At 34.1% G+C, this 19,024-nt stretch overlaps 1 non-coding gene across 1 annotated transcript; it reads right to left on the bottom strand.

Moving 5' to 3' along the window:
* Nucleotides 1-571: 571 nt before the first annotated feature.
* TRNAT-AGU (transfer RNA threonine (anticodon AGU)) lies at nucleotides 572-645 on the bottom strand. The gene has a single exon. It is a non-coding gene; the product is annotated as a tRNA-Thr (tRNA).
* Between the last annotated feature and the right edge of the window lie 18,379 nt (nucleotides 646-19,024).

Here is a 19,024-nt window from a genome sequence, read left to right as displayed (position 1 = left end):
GTTTGAAAACGGTGACAATAACAAGCTGTTTCATAGAAGTAGCACACAGTAGCTTAAACGAAAGCGAAGGAATTTTTTGTTCTCGCATTCACTGACAGTAATGATGAACAACAAATAGGAGAAGAAAGCCGACGTCTGAATAAATTTCAAACAATCAGTGGAAGCGTGAATGAAAAAAAATAAATCATGTAGATGTGAATGAAAGTGCTCATTTCCAAGATATAATTAACTGGAATTCTCTATGATTCGCTTACTCTGAAGCCAAAATAATAAATTAAAAAATTATCTTTTAGAGTACTAACGTACACCTAGTGTGGGAAGAGCAACAGAATATATGAAAAAAAGCACACTTGAATGGTGAGTGTCATCATTCAAATGAGTGTCATTACCTATGAGTGTCATTACCTGGCACGTAACAGACATGTTCCGTTTGGAAGTGTGAGACGAGTTTCAGAGACGAGTAAGGCGAACGGAAAGGATATGTACCAGTACTGAATCAGTGTACAATAAAGTGATTCTTGTTGTAGAATAATTAGGATTTTTGAAGTCGGAGAGATGAAAAATTAGCAAACGCCTTCGCCGGGAATCGAACCACGGTCCTCTGGAATACTGGTCCAGCATGCAGAACCACTACACCACGAAGGCACGCTAGGAAGGCGGGAGATATACTTTATATTGTAAAATGCATATCATTATTTGAGATCAATAAAATTGGGGAATGCTTGTTTAGTGCATACTAAATGATATACAACCAACACATTACACTATATTAGTAATTCGGTATTCACTTTCTTAGTAAGGTTTAAGTGTATCTTTTCATTGCTAACGTAAAAATTTAAAAGACCTAATGTGTAATTTCGCTAAGCTGTTTTTTAATAAACTTTAAGAAAGTTTACTTTTATTAAAGTGTTTCCATAAGCATTTTGGAAAACCTTAATATTTGTGCAAATATTCTAAATTCTTCAGGTCTGATTGATAAAGTTATTAGCTATGACTGTTTAAATGAAATACTATAATTCTAGGGCATGAAGTTTATAGTTTTAATATAAACAGTTTCCTTTTATCAAATATTTGAGGGGGGTTTATAATTAAATACGCTGATAGCTAAGCAATTAATTCTACATTTGCATTCATTAGTTTTGTTATGCTTAATACATTGAAGGTAAATATTATTATATACTATTAAACCATCTTTATTGATAAAATAATATCCATCAATATACCGTATTTACGCGAATCTAATGCGCATCGTTTTTGGCCAAATGTAGTATTCAAAATTGGGGTGCGCATTAGATTCGATGGCGCATTAGATTCGAGTGCAAAGTTCGCCGATGACGTCAACCAAATTTCTCGACTACGTTTACCGTTGCATTTATCGTTGATACATTATTGCATAGAGGATACAAACTGCAGAATACGTAGTCACGAAATGGAGGGCAAACAGAGAAGAATGTCATATGAACAGGAAACAGAGAAGAATTTCAAACGTAAAGTAATTCTTTATGCTGAAAAAAAAAATGGCAATAGAAAGACAGGGAGAGAGTTCAACGTAGCTGAGAGCAATGTTCGCTTGTGGCGGCAACAGAAATTGGCACTGTTTGCAACTAAAGCTAGTAGAAAGAAATTCACTGGCCCTCGCAAAGGAAGACACCCTAAAATTGAAGAAAAAGTTTTGGAATTTGTACGTGAAAGGAGGAAGAATGGACAACCTGTGACTAGTGACACCATAAGAAATAAAGCAAAAGAGGAGGCTGAAGTTCTTGGAATACCGAAACAAGAGTTTAAGGCTAGCCGTGGATGGGTGGATCGGTTTATGAAGCGGATAGGTTTATCTCTAAAACGCCGTACAACAATATGCCAAAAGCTTCCTGCAGATTTTGAGGGAAAACTACTAACATTTCAGACGGTATGTCATCACACTTCGGAAGGAAAAGAATTTTTCAATGGGGTAAATTGGCAACGCTGACGAGACGGCAATTTGGTTTGATATGCCTCGTAACTACACCATTACGGATAAGGGGACTAAGGAAGTTATCATCAAAACTTCGGGATGTGAAAAACAACGCGTAACAGTGATGCTGGCAATAACAGCAGACGAGTGCAAACTTCCCCCTTTCTTAATCTTCAAACGGAAAACATGCCCTAAAACCCCTAAGAATGAAAAGCTGTTCCCAGATGATGTCCTGATTCGAAACCAAGAGAAGGGGTGGATGACGGAATCATTAATGCTTGATTGGCTCCGAAATGTATGGAAACGCCGTCCCGGTGGGCTCTCTAATCCACCATCAATGCTTTGTCTGGACGCATTTCGTGGTCATCTCACCGACGACGTAAAAAAGAAGATGCAAAGCCTAGGCAGTGATCTTGTTATCATTCCTGGAGGGATTACATCTGTGTTACAACCCCTGGACGTTAGTATAAATAAACCTTTTAAGGGGTACGTTCAGGCGGAGTACGAAAAATGGTTTTGTGAGCCAAACCTTGTATTGACCCCGACAGGAAAAATTAAGCGTGCTGCACCGCACATTGTTACACACTGGGTTTCTGCTGCCTGGAAAAGCATCGAAGCACCAATGATTGTGAAATCTTTCAAGAAATGCTGTTCAAATTCATTGAATGGCAGTGACGATGACGTGTTCTGGAACGCCGAGGATGACGATGACGATGATGAGGAAAGAAGAAATGAATCTGCTTCTGACGAAAAGAGCTGCGAGGATTCCAGTGATGAAAACATTAGTGAATAAAGACGTTTACTATTAATCACTGATTGTAGAAACTGTTAGCTAGATAGAAATGTTACGATTTATTTCATGTTCATATTTTACGATAGGTACCGTATATACGGTAATGCTAATTAACAATGATTGTTTCACATGACAATAGCCCACTAATAGGTTAATTCTACGTTCTGCTACTTTATGTATAAATCCATTGTTGTATAAAATATGGTATCTAAATTTAAATAAAATTATCATACCATTAATTGATAGTTTATATACAAATCCATTGTTGTATAAAATAAGATTCAATAAATTCCTTATGTCATTGATGCGCATTACATTCGCCGACAAACAATTTTTTTATTATTTAAAGTTTTAAAATGGGGATGCGCATTAGATTCGATGGCGCATTAGATTCGCATAAATACGGTAACTGTACCCAACCTCTCTGTCTTATTATAAGTTTGTGTAAAAGTGCATTCCGTCTCAAAAAAAAAAAAAAAAAAAAAAAAAAAAAAAAAGTTACGAATGAGGTTTAAGAATTTATGCCCATAGGTATTTCATTATTTTTCACTATTAATTTATCATTGAATTTATGACGCTATCAAACTTTGCACTACTGAGGTATACATTCTATTTATTTACGTCAATACTTTTACCAAGTCCAGGGAAAAGAAGGCTGTTAAAATACTTCATTGGTTGAAATTGATTTAGGGATTTTTCGAAATCGTAAGAAATAATGTTTAATAATTTATCTGTGTTAATAGTTTTTATAACTTCTCTGTTGTTATTAATAACATTACTCGAGATAACCTGACAAAGCTTTTATAAAACTGCTTCAAAAGAAGGTACCGATAGTTTTTTTTTTTAATCATTGTTAGAACTATTGACAAAAAACGTGACCTTACTTTTGAAAGCAAATAAAGTTTTCCTCACAGATCGTTAGAGTTCTTAATATATATATATATATATATATAATTTTTTGACAGATGATGACGAAGTTCACACTTTAATTATTAGAACCAATAATTACATTTATCATGGTATGGTTAACCGTACATATAGAACTCGTTTCAAAACGATTTTAAGGATTAATGGCAGACATACATTAATTACATTTAATTGCAAACGTGGGATACCATGAGGAATATTTTGATTTAAAATTTGTTTTCTCTTCTCATTAAAATAAGAGACGTATTTTCAATTAATTATAGTAATATAATCGTTAAATTGCTTCTAAAAATATCGTATCTAACAGTGAGTAGAGTTGCTCTAGAAGCGTGAATTCATATGGAAACATTTCATTATATATTTATCATTGATTTTTAGAATGTTAACGATAATGAACATTTTGCCATTGTGCAGTATTTAAATATAATTTAAAAAATAAACATACAGTATTATATGAGAGCAAAAGAGGAGCGGGAACGAGAAGAATACAGAGTTCAGAAATTCTGCTTCAAATAAAATCAAAGATGAAAAAAAGAAATGGCTGACTTTAAGATACTTGGCATCTTTATTGGCCTTTCGGCTAATAATCTAACTATACGGGCAACTTACCATCACTGCCGTTATTATGTCACTTGATGGTATACTTTCGAGTCACTTTCGGCAATTTTCTGTTCACAATTATGTAAAACTCTGCTATAGTTTGTGACTTTAAAATAGGCACCTTCGGGGTACCAGCCACCGCCTCATTTCACTAGTAACTAGTGTCGTCATTACCACGCACAGGGATTTAAGGGATTTTAACAAATTATATGATCCGTCTTTTTTCGCAGCCTTCGTTGCTGTGGTTATGATTAGTGGTTTTGAGGAGAGGAAAAATGGATTTGAAGAGCACACTCTAAAGTAACAGACTATAGGGATATGTGCGGTCGCATATCCATGGAATGCTAATTTAAATTCACTTGCTGACCAGCTACATGGAATCCTTTTTCTGAGTTGACAATAAATTACTTTACTCTAGGTATGAATTTTTAATGTGACTTTTTGCTATGACACTGATCACTTTTCACACCATTCGTGACTGTAAAATTTCGCAAAACTTAGCTTATTATGCTTCTTCAGGAATTGACATGTCTCTGTTTTATTAATAGATAAAACCCGCGAGAATTTAATGTTTCCGAGATATCTTTAGGACATACGTAAATTCTTGGGAGACAAAAATCAACATGAGCATTTGAGAACATAGGCAAACAAGATTCCGGCAAAGATATTCTAATTAAAGCGTTTAAAACAATCTCGACCTTCTAAGCATTGGAAAATTGCGTGAGGTTTTGATTACTACCGTAGCTTTACATTATGCAAACCTTCATCAATTAACAAGGATTTCCGTGATACAGTGTTGCACGCAGATGAGCAACTGGACCGTTGTGTGCGAAAGTTTGATTTTGGATTATACTCACCAGAACACATTCTCAAGTAGGAGGGAAGCAGCAGAGCATCGCTGCTCACGGAGACAGGCAGCCTGTTTAATGACTTTGAGTGTGCAAATATGTCCTAGCCACCTGCTACTGAATATCCCTTCTAAGGTATTTTCACAAATCCATTGATAAAAACAGCATTTTTATCCCTCAGTATGACTGGTTGAACTTTCTGTACCGCCATTGTTATCCCTCAGTATACCTAAAAGGTGCTGAAACTAAATTATTTAGGCAGTATATTGCTTCTCGTTAAGAAAAGAGACGGAATCGTAGCCCTTCAAAATATACAAAAATTTTGTATAAAATGGAACCTAGAGAAACTTAGCATTTTGCTTAATTTTAAAGTGTATTTTCAGCTTGACATTCTTTACGAAAACGTAGTGAAATTTTCTCAACTGTTCTGAAGTTATCTCTAAGATCAAGTAAAATTATTTTTATAGAATTGTGATTATTTTCGAGGAAATCGAAGTGCTTTGTCTCGCAGAATTAGATTTTGATTATAATAAATCTCAAGGATGGCCGTCTTAAGATTTAACCATCAATAAGTAGTCAACCCTTTAATTCGCAAATTATTTCTTCAGGTTTAATACGTAAGAAGTGGATAAATAAAGCTTTCTGAATTTTAACTTTGTGCCCGTGTAAGTTAATTTTAGTTAATATGACAGAAGTAATTGTTAGTGAAATACCTTTAGAAGAACATACACTTAACAACTAAGTATCAAGAGTTGCAGTATTAGTTACCAATGCTACAAAGATAATTAATCTACATCTTAATCTGGTAGGTAGCTTTGATAAACTCTTATTAGTATTGATTAAATATAAAGCTAGACCTAATGAGAAAAGTTACGCTTTTGTAGTTTGACTTAAAGCTTACTTTCTAGAATTTCTCATAGGCCTGCTCAGATAATCTTACTTAAAAAAAAAACCGGAAGATCTGACTTTGTAAGAATTTTAATTTATTTGTTAAAAGCTTTTTATTATGGCAAAACATATCGGGAGTAACTGCCTAAGATAAGGAGCTGCTTTGATGGAGTCCTTTCTATAGGAAACTGGATTGCATTTGTTATGGAGGCTGGAAAAGCCACTCTGTAGCCAAACCATTAAAACGCTAAGAATAGGGAACTGGTGCGAAATATTCTTATTTAGTTTTCGGCTTTAACTGCTCGACCACTAGTGTTGCGTTTTGAAGTAAGAAAGGTGATTTTCTAAACTAATAGAAAATAATTTAAACTTATAGAATAGTAATAGAAGAAATGCTATCCGATTAGAAACTGCAAGAAATAAATTTTATGTGATCATAGTGCTTTGTATAGTTCAGTATAATATCTAATTATCAACATTTTACTTTTCACATCGGTAATACATCTAGAGATTTGGCTGAAGAAAATCCAACAAGGCAGTCACTTATTTTCCTTATGTTTTCAATGTGTCTTGATAACTTGATTGCATATTGTTTTCATGTTTCCCCTCAGATTTAATATGAACATACAAAACAAAGGATTAGAATTTCCAATATGAAGGCACTTTTCCTGAGGTTGTAGAGACATTAGATTAATTGGAAAAGCCGGAGAGATGAAAAATTAGCAACCGCCTTCGCCGGGAATCGAACCACGGACCTCTGAAATACCGGCCCAGCGTGCAGAACCACTACACCACAAAAGCACGCTAAGAAGGTGGGAGAAATACCTTATATACTCCCCCTTTTAAAAAGCGACTAGGGGTTTTAGGGGACCCAAACGCCAAATCCTGGGTATGGAAAATCCTCATCCAACACACTTTTTAGTTCGGGCGCCACTGTAGAGATAATAGGATTTTTTTTGGAGGTTGGAGAGATGAAAAATTAGCAAACGCCTTCGCCGGGAATCGAACCACGGTCCTCTGGAATACCGCCCCAGCGTGCAGAACCACTACACCACGAAGGCACGCTAAGAAGGTGGGAGAAATACCTTATCAGGTTAGTAGACATTGATTACCATGCCAAGAGGGCTTTCACAAAGCCGAATCGCTGGAGACCATGCCGGCCCGACGGTATAGTGGTTAGGGGAGCCTACTACGGTACCGAAGTGCTCGGGCTCGAATCACGGAGAAGACATGGATGGTTGTAAATGTATGATGTCGGAGCGGCATGACGACACTCTAAATATGCGGCGAGCCGAAAGTCCTCTCGGGTGGATTGGCGGAAGGGAAGAGGGGTGGGAAACTCTTGGGGTGCACTCTCTCATATTTGGGGGGGGGGAGGCGGAATAGACGTCCAGCTTTTCTTTAGAGTAATTTCTGGCAATCATTGTTCCATGTAATATGGACAAAATAACAACAACTGAAGGCTATACATTTCTCCTCCTTTTCCATAGCCGCAGAAATACAGATAATACTTTTTAAACAGGGGCTATAGTTTGAGAAAATTTGAAGTATAAAGTTTTTATAAAGCTGTTTAATTGATTTTACTACCATTTTATTATTATTAATGTATCAAAAACGGTTTTAATGCATCAGTTTATCTATGAGTGCCTTAAATGGATAAAACCGAAATTAGTTTAAATTAATTGTAAATTTCAGAAATTTAGGCAAATAATCTACAAGTCAAGTATTAATGGATTTTAATTTTACATGAAAAAGACTGAATCAAAATCAACTTCAGCGAGCACAGCTTCTCAGTAAGCATCAGGTATAAAGAAAAAATTTCTTACCTCGCCCAAATTTTCTGTATATGATTAAAACTATTTTATATTCATAGCGAAGTTCCAAAGTCTGAAAAATCGGTTACGAAGAAATTTATCGATGGCTTTGGATTTTTTTGCAAATTTCAGAATTTTCTTAGAATATTTGCATATTTAAACAGAAAAATTACTGACCTCTAAAATCATCCGTGTTTAGGCTACTAGGATTGCAATGGGTATTGAATGTTTTCGTATTTGTTATTTTAATTTTCCTTTCACTCCTTTATTTGGTTTCTGAGCAATAGTGCAGCACCAAGTTCTTGGAACACTAGAAAACGCATTATGCGTAATTTAATGAAGAGTTTGGACTTTAAGCCGGAGAGATAGGTAAGTCAAGGTGTAAAGGAAATGACTTATTTTAAAACTTCTCCAAATTTGAGACGATTCTTCTTCTCTGCTTTTTATTACTGCCAGTGTTTTCCAAAACAAGTATTCTATACGATTCTGTAAATAGGATCGATTGTTTGAAAGAAAAAAATTGTACTGATCAATCATTTTCACGATTATATGCATAGAAATGCCCATCACTGCATTCGTTAGCAGTAGAAATCTCTTAGGTGCAAATGCAATGGACTTCCGCTGATCTGTTTGTGTCTGATCCCTGAATGTAACTTCCAACTTTAAAACTAAATATCTCAATAAATTTTTGTCGAACGGGAATCACATTTCATAACGAGTGTAACATTTTCTTAAGCAAGAGTGTAGGTACCGCGAGAAAGTATAAGAAGTTAGATTTTGTAATTTTGAAAAATTCGATTTCTTTTATTTAAAATTATCAAAACATGAATATTCGTGTAATTTAAAACACGTTTGTATCTGGAAAAACATGGCTACGACCAACTAATTCGAAAATAAAAGCTGGGTAAGGACTTTATTCATGTTATTTCTTTTTCTGGAATAATATATATATATATATATACTGTGAAAGGGTGAAATCTGAAGAATGTCGACATTCACCGGAGAATGCCAACATTCACCAAGTCGCTTGTTGTATGTCTAAAATATTTGTTAATATCCTTATTTCTCACTTACAGCGGCAAATGTAGACATTCGCGATGCACATTGTCTGTCACAGGGACATAGTCGACATTCGCCATGAGCATTTAAATAATTGTAGTTCACTTTCTCGGTATGAAGAGTCGGTATGTACTTTCACATGCACATGGTCGACATTCTCCATGTATATTTAAGTAATTGTATCGCCTTTTCTCTGTATGAGGACATTGTTAAAAGGTTTTGGAGAGCCCGTGAACTAATGGCTTAAGCGCTAATGTTTGGCATTTGTAAAATAAAAACATTCGCTGTGCACTGATAGTGAATATTGAATAAAAATATTTTTGTTACTTTTTAAATCATACCTTATTATTAAAACATATTATGATATATGCCAAAATTGAAAAAACTTAAATATAAGCACATGTAAATAAATTGTTGAAGGTAAAACGAACAGTATATTCTAAATGAGAGAAGAAAGTAACATCAATAATAAACTTATTTAATCATGTGACTGACGTCATACAGTCTTATTTACTGCAACAACAACCGATGAGGGTCCGAACGTATAAGAGTATAACCAAATATTTGGTTATATTCTTATACAATAGGTGAATGCCGACATTCAACGGAGAATGTCGACATTCTCCAGTTACGGTCTTTCACGGTAACACATACACATACATATACATAATAACATAGATATTGCCATAGGTATGTATTATTGTGTAAAAGAAATTTATGCATACTAGCGATGGACGATCCGCTCTCTTTCGAACATCTTTTAATTTCAGAATTTTATTGTTAGTTCTGCTTAGAAAGAAGTTTATAGAGAATATTAAAATCAATCCAGGAAGTTAGAGGTTTGCTTGAATTTGTTATCCTGATCCATTTTTGTTCGATTCTCTTCGCTTTATCTTTGTACACCACTCTTGATTCACTGCTCATTATCGATCTCCTCATTCATCAAGGCTACTATCTGTGCTGCGAAGAGTATAAAATAACTGATTCAGTTCAGTGAGCGAAAGGCCGTGATCTGAATCCAAAATAAAGTGGTTTTGCTTATCTCTAATACCAACATATAGAAATATATATGTATTTTTAAACCTCAGTAAAAAATTTTATTCTGTTGTGCAAAGGTTTAACTTCTAAATGTAACATTTTGTAACATATTTAAATTCTTTACTTAAATCTGGTGTAGTGCGACAGGTCTGTATTTGTATACCTCACAATAAAGTCCTTCTCGTGACCTGTCCACTTATTCCTTTCTTGCTTTGTAAACGTAAAGCGTTTTACATTGAAGATAAAGGGAGAATGCATATCGAAATACAAAAACATATGTAGACAAACTGACATCTGCAGGACTTGATTGACAACTGTACTGTTTGTAGACATAGAAAACAGACGTAAAGCAGACGTAGAAAACTTAGATTATTTCTTGCCTAAAAATGCGACTCTGAAGTGAGCCATCAGACGCTGAAACATTACTGCGCAAAATGGCTTATTCAATTTACACAATTGCGAAAGGTGTCTTAACAATGCAAATTGAAATTTTTCTCTTTTTTCTTCTTTTCTGAAGAATTAACCAGTCGAAATGTCTTCGGCCTTGTCTAACAAAGGGTCTTAAAAAAGAAAATGACGAAATCGAGGATTTTGACTGAGAAGATGGTAATTATTTCATAATTTTAGAATTTGACATGGTGACATGGAGCTTTTCCAAATGTCCGGTGACCATATTTTTGATAAAAGATTCCTGAAATATGCATCTCGCCAGTACGATATTACAGGTTACTTTTGTGAGTAAAATTAATTACAAAATTAACAATATCTCTTGTTTTTTTATTTTCAGCCAATTTATACATTCCATGCACAAAGCTATCGTTCATAGTTATCATTATATATTTAAGAATTTATGTAGTTTGAAGGAAGTACTTGATCCATGACTTTTAAGCCATTAGTATGAAACTGTAAAGGAATGAAAAAGTTCTAATATTGCCTTTAATAACACTTGTTATTTATTATGAATATTCTTTTCAATTTAAAATTGTTATTCATAGCTTTTGGTTAGGTGTGACAATGGTGATTAGTCTTTTTTTACGGTTTATCAGACAACTTGGTACTTACGTATTATTCCGTCGGCCGTTAAAGGGGACTACTATCGAACTATGAAAGTTGGCGGAATTAAACATAGCTAGTCTCTTTGCGCAATCCACTCAATAACCACTGCTGCGTAAATACTTGACTCTCTTCATTTTCTTACTTCGTAAAATGACTTTCGTCAATTTCTTTAATTTGTCAAATCCTCCGGTTTTACCGAAAGCACTTTTTAGAACGCTATAAGTGCAAACATCCCGCAAGAGACAGCTGCAGCCTACACCGAGTTGTTTTTTCGCCTTTCAACACATGCTAATCCTTTCAACTAATAATATCTGCCGAGCGGTAAAGTGGCTGAACACTGGCAGTTCGGTCAGATATTCTAATCCCGGGAAACGGGCTGGCTTGCGTGGGCGTTTTCATAATTTTCTCCATGTGCAACATGTATATGAGCCATTTTCCCTTAGAAAATCCTCCACGACGTCATCTCTCTCCCTAGGCAGATGTCTTCGAGTACTTTGCCATAATTAAATAAACCAAACCCCTTTTGACTAACTGTAAATGTAACTGTTCAGTCAGAAGTGGGATTAAACAGCCCTTGATCACCTTTTTTGTTTCCGAAATGCAAGAGAAAAATTCAAGAATAACAGTTAATTTATACCCTTGTTCATGAAAACAAAGAGTAGCTTATCGACAATAAATCGATTTTGTATCGAACGAAAGCGCAAGTGTTATGAGTATGCTGTAACTTCACGTTTCACCATAACTGGCCCATTTCACCGTTGACGTGGTTAATACGTAAGTACGGTAACACTTTTTTGAATTTTTGTTATATCATCCATTTTTCTTATTGGATCAGATGTAGAAATGTAAAAGGCTATATTAATAGTCCCTTGAAGATTTGTTATACCTGAGGTTGATGGCAAAATAATTTTTGCAAGTATGATAATCTGGCATCATCATGTTCTGCGTTACACTTAGTATAAAATGGTAAGTGAAGTGGAAACGAACGCTTTTGGCAATTCATGGCTTATTACTTACCTCAGTGCATAAATTCACTTTTTTTTTTTTTCCATTTTACCGTTTAAAACGCTTATTTTAATACTTTGAAAGTTTTTGTTTAGCACTTTTTTTTTACGATTGGACGTTATTACTGTATTTCTTTTGAAGTTTTTTTTAAGTTTTGGACAGTTTTATTGCAAAGAGGATAAAATTATCTTCAATTGAACGTATATTACAAAAGCAGTTGGATACTGTACTCTTCCGCACAGCTTTCTTGTCAGAAGAAAAATATGAGTATTCTAGTGTAAACTGTAGATGAAAATTTAGATAAACTCAAGCAGTTGACATAATATAGAAGTGTGTAAAATCCATAAAAGAAGAAACCAGAACCAATTTTTGAAAGTGGCTTCCAAATTCTATTTTATAACGGAAAACGTTACCTTTTCCTTTTCTCCATTTCGTGGAGTATCTCCATAAAACCATAAAACTTCTGAAGATGCAAGCAGTCGGCTGAAAATGGCACTTTGGAAAATACGATTCCAGAAAAACGTATCGGGTATCAACTGCTCCTTATCGGTATTCAACCTAGTATTATTAAACTACTTGTAAAAATCCAAATTGTTTTGCTCTATACACAGTAATATAATCCATTTGAGGTCATATATTCTGAAAACTAAATCGGTAGCTGTAAATATTTAAAGCACTGAATTTGCATACTGGGCTGATTCCAAAAATGATTTAATCCCATATGAACTAAACAAATAGACTATCATTCTTCTCCTTTTTACCGTTCCTTTGTAGGAATTGATGTTTATGCTAAATCTAGAATAATTAACAAATTTAAAAGAAAAAGGATTTTGTATTTAATACTGTATAATTGTAAGATCATAGACCTTTAACTTATTATTACTTTACCACATTTACTTAATATGTGAAAATACATCTGTTTAAAATTTATAATAAGGGCACTTTGCCATTTTAAACTCTTAAAATATTCTTGTTATTTTTAATTTGTTAATATCCGAAAAAATAATGAACATATGCCAATTCCTTTTTAATGCAAATCAGGTAGTATTTTGCATTATGTATGTGCGAAAAGCTGAAAACTAAGATGAAAGGGGTTTCCTTATTTATTGCAGAAAAAACTGGAATTAACTTAATCAGAGAATAATTTACGAATGTGTCAGCCAAGACAGGAACAACAAAGAATTATTTAAAATAAGCTCATCTGTAGTTCATTACATAAACATAAACATGCATTTAGCACATACCGAATTAAAATGGATATTGTGTTCATTTTGTTGTTACTTATGTTCACTGGTTCGTCAGGAACATCAGCTCAAGCCTACGAAATTCCTCGTGGCAAGAAGCGCAACATACGTCTGCCGTTGGCAACAGCCGTGAGCACCTTACAGATGACAGTGCGATTTAGCTCAGTTCCGCCCCCCCCTCAATTTTGATGGTAAGCGCGCGGGGGGGGGAAGGATCCGAGGCTCTCCCACCCCTCTCCACTTCCACCAGACCACAAGAAAGGACTTTCGGCTCGCCGCATATTTAGAGTGCCGCCATGCCGTACCGACACTATACATTTACAAACATCCATGCATTCTCCAGGATTCCTTTTAAATGGTCAGTAAGCTACAGTAAACTAAACACAAATATAAAGATAAATGCAAGTTTTCGGTGCAAGGAGAAAGTGAAAATATTTATTTAGGTATTTTATTTAATTGAAATTGTTGTAAAGAGTTAATGGATATTTATATTTTTAACAGTTAAAATCTATAGTTGTTTTTATTTTTCAATGGATAGATTTTTTGACAAACACAGGGAGCGGATTTCTAAACATCTGGCCGGAAGTGGGGTCTTAGAGTTCCCCAACTGTTTGTGAATAGCATTTACGATAACAAAGAGCTGTATTAGCATGTTTTGGCGCTGCAGTGAATTTGCTTACCGGGTTGTAAAGGAAGATTTAATTGGTGTCTTTGCTTCACTTCTCTTTATGAATACTGAAAATGTTGAATATATGAGTTTTTCGAATGCAGGGCCGTCTGTAAATTCTTATTTTTAAGGGCAGCAGTGATTCCTATCTCTTGTTGTTTCTCGGATGTTAAGGATCGAATTTGTTTCTCACGAGTTTGGGGTGACTAACTGGCCGCAGATGTCCAGCTGAGGTCTTTGTGCAGCGTCTCTATTTCGATTTGTTTTACTCATTAAAAGAGTACTTCAGATGTTGATTATGATGGGTCTTGTGAAACCAAACAAAATTATTCGGTCCACCAGCTGCCCAGCGGTAAAAGCCGCTGAACACTGGTAGTTCGGTCCGGGGTTTGAGTCTCGGCGAACGGAATGGCTGTATGGGCCTTTTCGTGGTTTTCTAAATGGTTGCAGCATGGCTGCCGGAAGGATGGCACATAACCATCCTTCTGGCAACCATGCTGATTACAGTCCTTCAGTCAAGGAACGCCCCATTTTCGTATGCGGTTTTTTTTTTTTTTTTTTTTTTTTTTTTTTTTTTGTATTCTATCCAACAGTTTTTATATACAAATCATCATATTTTTACCTTAGTTTTAAAATATGAGCTTGTGCAGTTTGCTAGGAATGGAAGAAATTGCGATAAAATTTCTGTAGGGTTACCGAATTCTGAATATTTTCTAAAGGGAACAACGCGGAAATGCGTTTCCTCTAGATAGCCGCTGTTGCCGAGATTTGCACGAAGGCGAGTGTCCGCACAGCAGAAGATTTGAAGCAGAAAAATTTGGAGAATGTGTTTATTTTATGTATCATGTATTCCTTATTGATTATTAAAATTTGTATTTTAAATTGCTAAATTATGTTTTCTCTTCATATGTTGACAGTTTTTACCGACTTACAATAAACATCGACAGTTTGGGAGTCTTTCTAAAAAAATGCGCGAAAACCACCTATTTTTGAACCCGGTAAGTAACTTCTACCTTTTCATCTGTAAAAAAGCGTCAAATTGTGCCAAGGTGGTTGCGTTAATATGCGAGTCCCTAAATGTACCTAAAACCCATATGCTAACATATGCTAAAAGTGCAGGAAATGGGTCTCTGCCATGTATTATTAGAAATCTTCTAGACTGAAAAATGATACGATGATAGAATACCTCAAATTTCGCAGATACCTCAGATTAAATAAACTTAAATTTTTCATCCAGACTAGCTGAAAGAAATGCAGTGAAAAATATCGGTAACAAACTTATTAGACTGTCACAAATTAAGCATGGTTTAGAGGTACAAAAAACTACTCTAGAAATGATTCTATAATAGTTTAAACATAAACTTGTAATTTCGATAAAGTTAAATATAACATAACGTCTATAAAAATGCAAAGCACTAGTTTATAATCTAAACATAACTGACTGCTACCCTGCCATTTTCGAGAACAGTTAGATTTAAGCCTAATCAACACAAGTTTAGCTTTTGTTTGGCAATTACAGAAGCATACAGTATAGTATAGTACCAATGTATACTTCACAAATATTAGCAGGAAATTAAACAATACACTCAAAAGCTGAAATGTTAAAATCATACTGTTTATTTCCCAAAATACAGATATTAAAATTGATATTAGAATATTAGAACTGTTAATTTTGTAATTCAAAATGTAAATATAGAAAAAGTGATATTTAATTTCATGATCGCCTTTTAGTAATTAATGTATACACTCCGAAGATTAGGGAACAAAGAAACGCATTATGCTTGAAAGCTGTTCTTATGGTTCAAAGGTAAAAGAAAAGTAGTATCTGCATAAGGAGTCATTGTTTGATGATAAAGTTCAAAGAACTAAGCGTTTCAAGCTTAATTGTGCATTATAAATATCGCATTTTTTTATCAAGCTTTACCTAATAATTGTTTTCCTGGAAAAAGATTAATATTAATATTCTGAATATACATAAAAACGTGAGTATTTTTACAAATAGCACGAATGCATTGAAGGTATTTATTTCAATCAGGTACTTAAAATACTTTATCAATATGCGTCCTTTCTAGTAACACTAAAATCGGACCAGTCTGCATAAGCGAGTATGAAAGGATTACTAGCAACACATAGCAGAATCTGCGGCAAAAGCAGAAATACATCATGAGTTAAATGGCATACAAATACTTTTATTAGGCAGATCAATTAAAGCAATCTGTAAAAAATCTGTTCTGAAATTATGGCTATTTAATTAAGATTTGGCAACAAGTGCAAGAGTTACACAATGTTACTTTAAATCAGAAAGTGTGGTTCGATTTCTCTATACCGTACACCATAGGTCGGGGTAATTTTCTACAATATTTGCATCGATGTTTTCCATAAAAATAGAATATGAATGTTAACGAAAAAAGTAGAAGCTGATCATAATTTTACCTGCAATTGTTACTTTCTTGAATACGCCAGAAAGAGCATTTCGAGAGAAAATCATAAGACTTCTTTTAAAGATGAAAAATATAGGTAGAGGTTAAAAAATAACGGAACTTGCGATAAATTTTCCGCATTTAGTTGTGAATTTTCAATTCATATGAATGCCTATTAAAATGGTTAGAGGCTCTTATATCTTTTAGATTTGTTAGAGTTATCACTAATTATTTTATAGCTGAGCATTTAAGAAAAGTCATTTATGAACCTAAGAATAGAGTTTGTTACGTTAGAATATTATAACTTATTGTGACCCATTTTAATATTGTATTATCATATTGCAGAATATTGTCAGTTTTAAGGAAAAATTAAAATTTTATAGGTTACTGGGGAGTTTTAAACATGAAATAACAGTAAAGAAAACAATCTACTGTATTTCCAATTTCTTGGGATTTATTAAAACATATGAATATAACTTATTGGGCAATTTAGAACACGTTTTATACCATCTCAGATTTTAACTAATGACATGATATAACTACGAACGTGGATGCTTTGAGAATCATCATCTGGACATGATATGTTTTCGAAAAACTTTCTTATTTTTGAGTACTGTAAATGAAGACGAATTTTTTCTTATAATTAATAATCTTATAATTTCTGATAATTTATTATAATTAATAATATAATATAATTGAAAGATTAAAAAAAAGAATAAAATAAGAACGTAGAAGGCTCTCTTTTCGACAATATTCAATGCTGAAAAATCTTCGTAGACTTCATAGATATATTTTATGGACCAGTTTAGAATGAAAACCGTTATGTGAATATGCAGTTTATCTTAATAGCTAAATTTACATGGAGCATGTTAGAGAAATATATATTAACTTTCATCGGGTTGTACATTTTATTTGTTTGTCATTTATAGAATATTTTTTTATGCTACATAAGAGAATGAAAACGTTACTTGTAATTTACGTTAGTTATAAAGTATAAGTATTTAATACAAATAAATTTTCCTTTTATTTAATTGTGTCTTTCCTTTCGATTTGCTTTGTATCGTGTAGTTTATTGAACGTGTTTCGCTTTGAATGCTATTTCAGTTTCAAGAAATAAATAGCTATAATTAACTGTTTATCTTCCAGCATTACACGTAGTAATATAAAATATGTTACCATGAAAGACCGAAATTGCAGAATGTCGACTTTCACCGGAGAATGTCAACATTCACCAAATACGTCGGTGAAAGATCGAATTTTGCGTTACATTCTTGTACTTTCGGACCCTCACCGGTGCATGTCGACAATCACAGATATGCTCTGGTGTAGGTCGAAAGAGAGGAGTATATGTAAACGCTGACATTGCAAAATGAAGTGTTCCACAAATAAATGCAGTTGTGAAAGCAAGGGCCTCTTGTGCAATTCAAAGTGTCATAATAGTTTAAGTTGTTGCAATAAATAAGATTTGAATCACATAATTTAGTAAGTTTTTAACTTCTATTATTTTTCTTTCTCATTTTGAATGTACTGTGTGTTTTTAAGTTCTTATGTTCTTAAGTTCTTATTTTTTATATTTAAGTCTCAAGTGCGTTTTTTCGCGACTGAATTACGGAGAAGAAAATATAATATTCTTATATGTTCAACATTCACCATTAGTACATGGTGAATGTCGACATTTACCGGTGTAAGTCAGAAATAAGAGTATTTGGAAAATATTTCGGACATACACCAAGCGACTATGTGAATGTTGACATTCACCGGTGAAAGTCGACATTCTCCAGATTTCGGTGTTTCACAGTAACAAATGTGTATAAAAATGATTTAAATAATTAATTTTTCTAATTCTACATAATAATTTATTCATTTAAATTAATACTTGAAAGAAACTAATTGAGTTTTAGAACAACCCATTTCCGATAAAAGAAGTTAAACTTATTATTTATTGTAAATAGGCGTTCTAGGGCAACTGTGCTTTCTTCTAATAAATTCTCCTGATGTGTAAACTACGAAGACAAAATGTTTAATTTGTTGCTTATTCAGATAAAATTTCAAAGATTACATAAATCTAAGATTATATAAATGTACCGCATTGTTGGCATGGTGGCACTGAAGTCAGCTGTCATAGTCTTTACCGGGTCATAGTCTTTACCGGGTTTGAAGAAGGCATAAATGCTTGCAAGCGTATAGCAGCATATGGCGTTACTTTTAAATATTGTTGAGTAGAAAGTCCTTCCGAGAGGTTTTTAGTAAGCAAACAGTGTGAAAAGACCCTCCGATCCTTCTACCGTTGCAATCTGAATCAAAACTCTTTCGACAGACAGAAATGTCTTTCTCTTAGGAGTAATACAACCCTCTCTCGTATGTACGCTTGGCAATGCTCTTGGTGATGAGACAGCTAATTACCGATGGGTCCGACCATTTCTGACCAATGCGTAAATAGCAAAGTTGTAGAGTCATTAGGATTTTTTGGAGGCCGGAGAGATGAAAAATTAGCAAACGCCTTCGCCGGGAATCGAACCAAGGAACTCTGGAATACCGGCCTAGCGTGCTACCGTTACACCACGAAAGCACGCTAGGGAAGTTGGAGAAATACCTTATAAAGTGTCCGGCCGTTGGAAAACATCAATTTGCAGAGCAAACAAATCCGTTAGTGCAAGAGTATGTGTGAGCCAGATGGGAATGCTGTTAAATGAGAACATGCCAAAAAATCAATA

The sequence above is a fragment of the Stegodyphus dumicola genome, chromosome X2, assembly GCF_044657685.1.
Source record: "Stegodyphus dumicola isolate Sdum_Otavi_A_Nest chromosome X2, ASM4465768v1".
Taxonomy (NCBI): Eukaryota; Metazoa; Arthropoda; class Arachnida; order Araneae; family Eresidae; genus Stegodyphus; species Stegodyphus dumicola.
The sequence above is the reverse complement of the archived record's forward strand: the minus strand, read 5'-3'. Positions and strand labels throughout refer to the sequence as shown.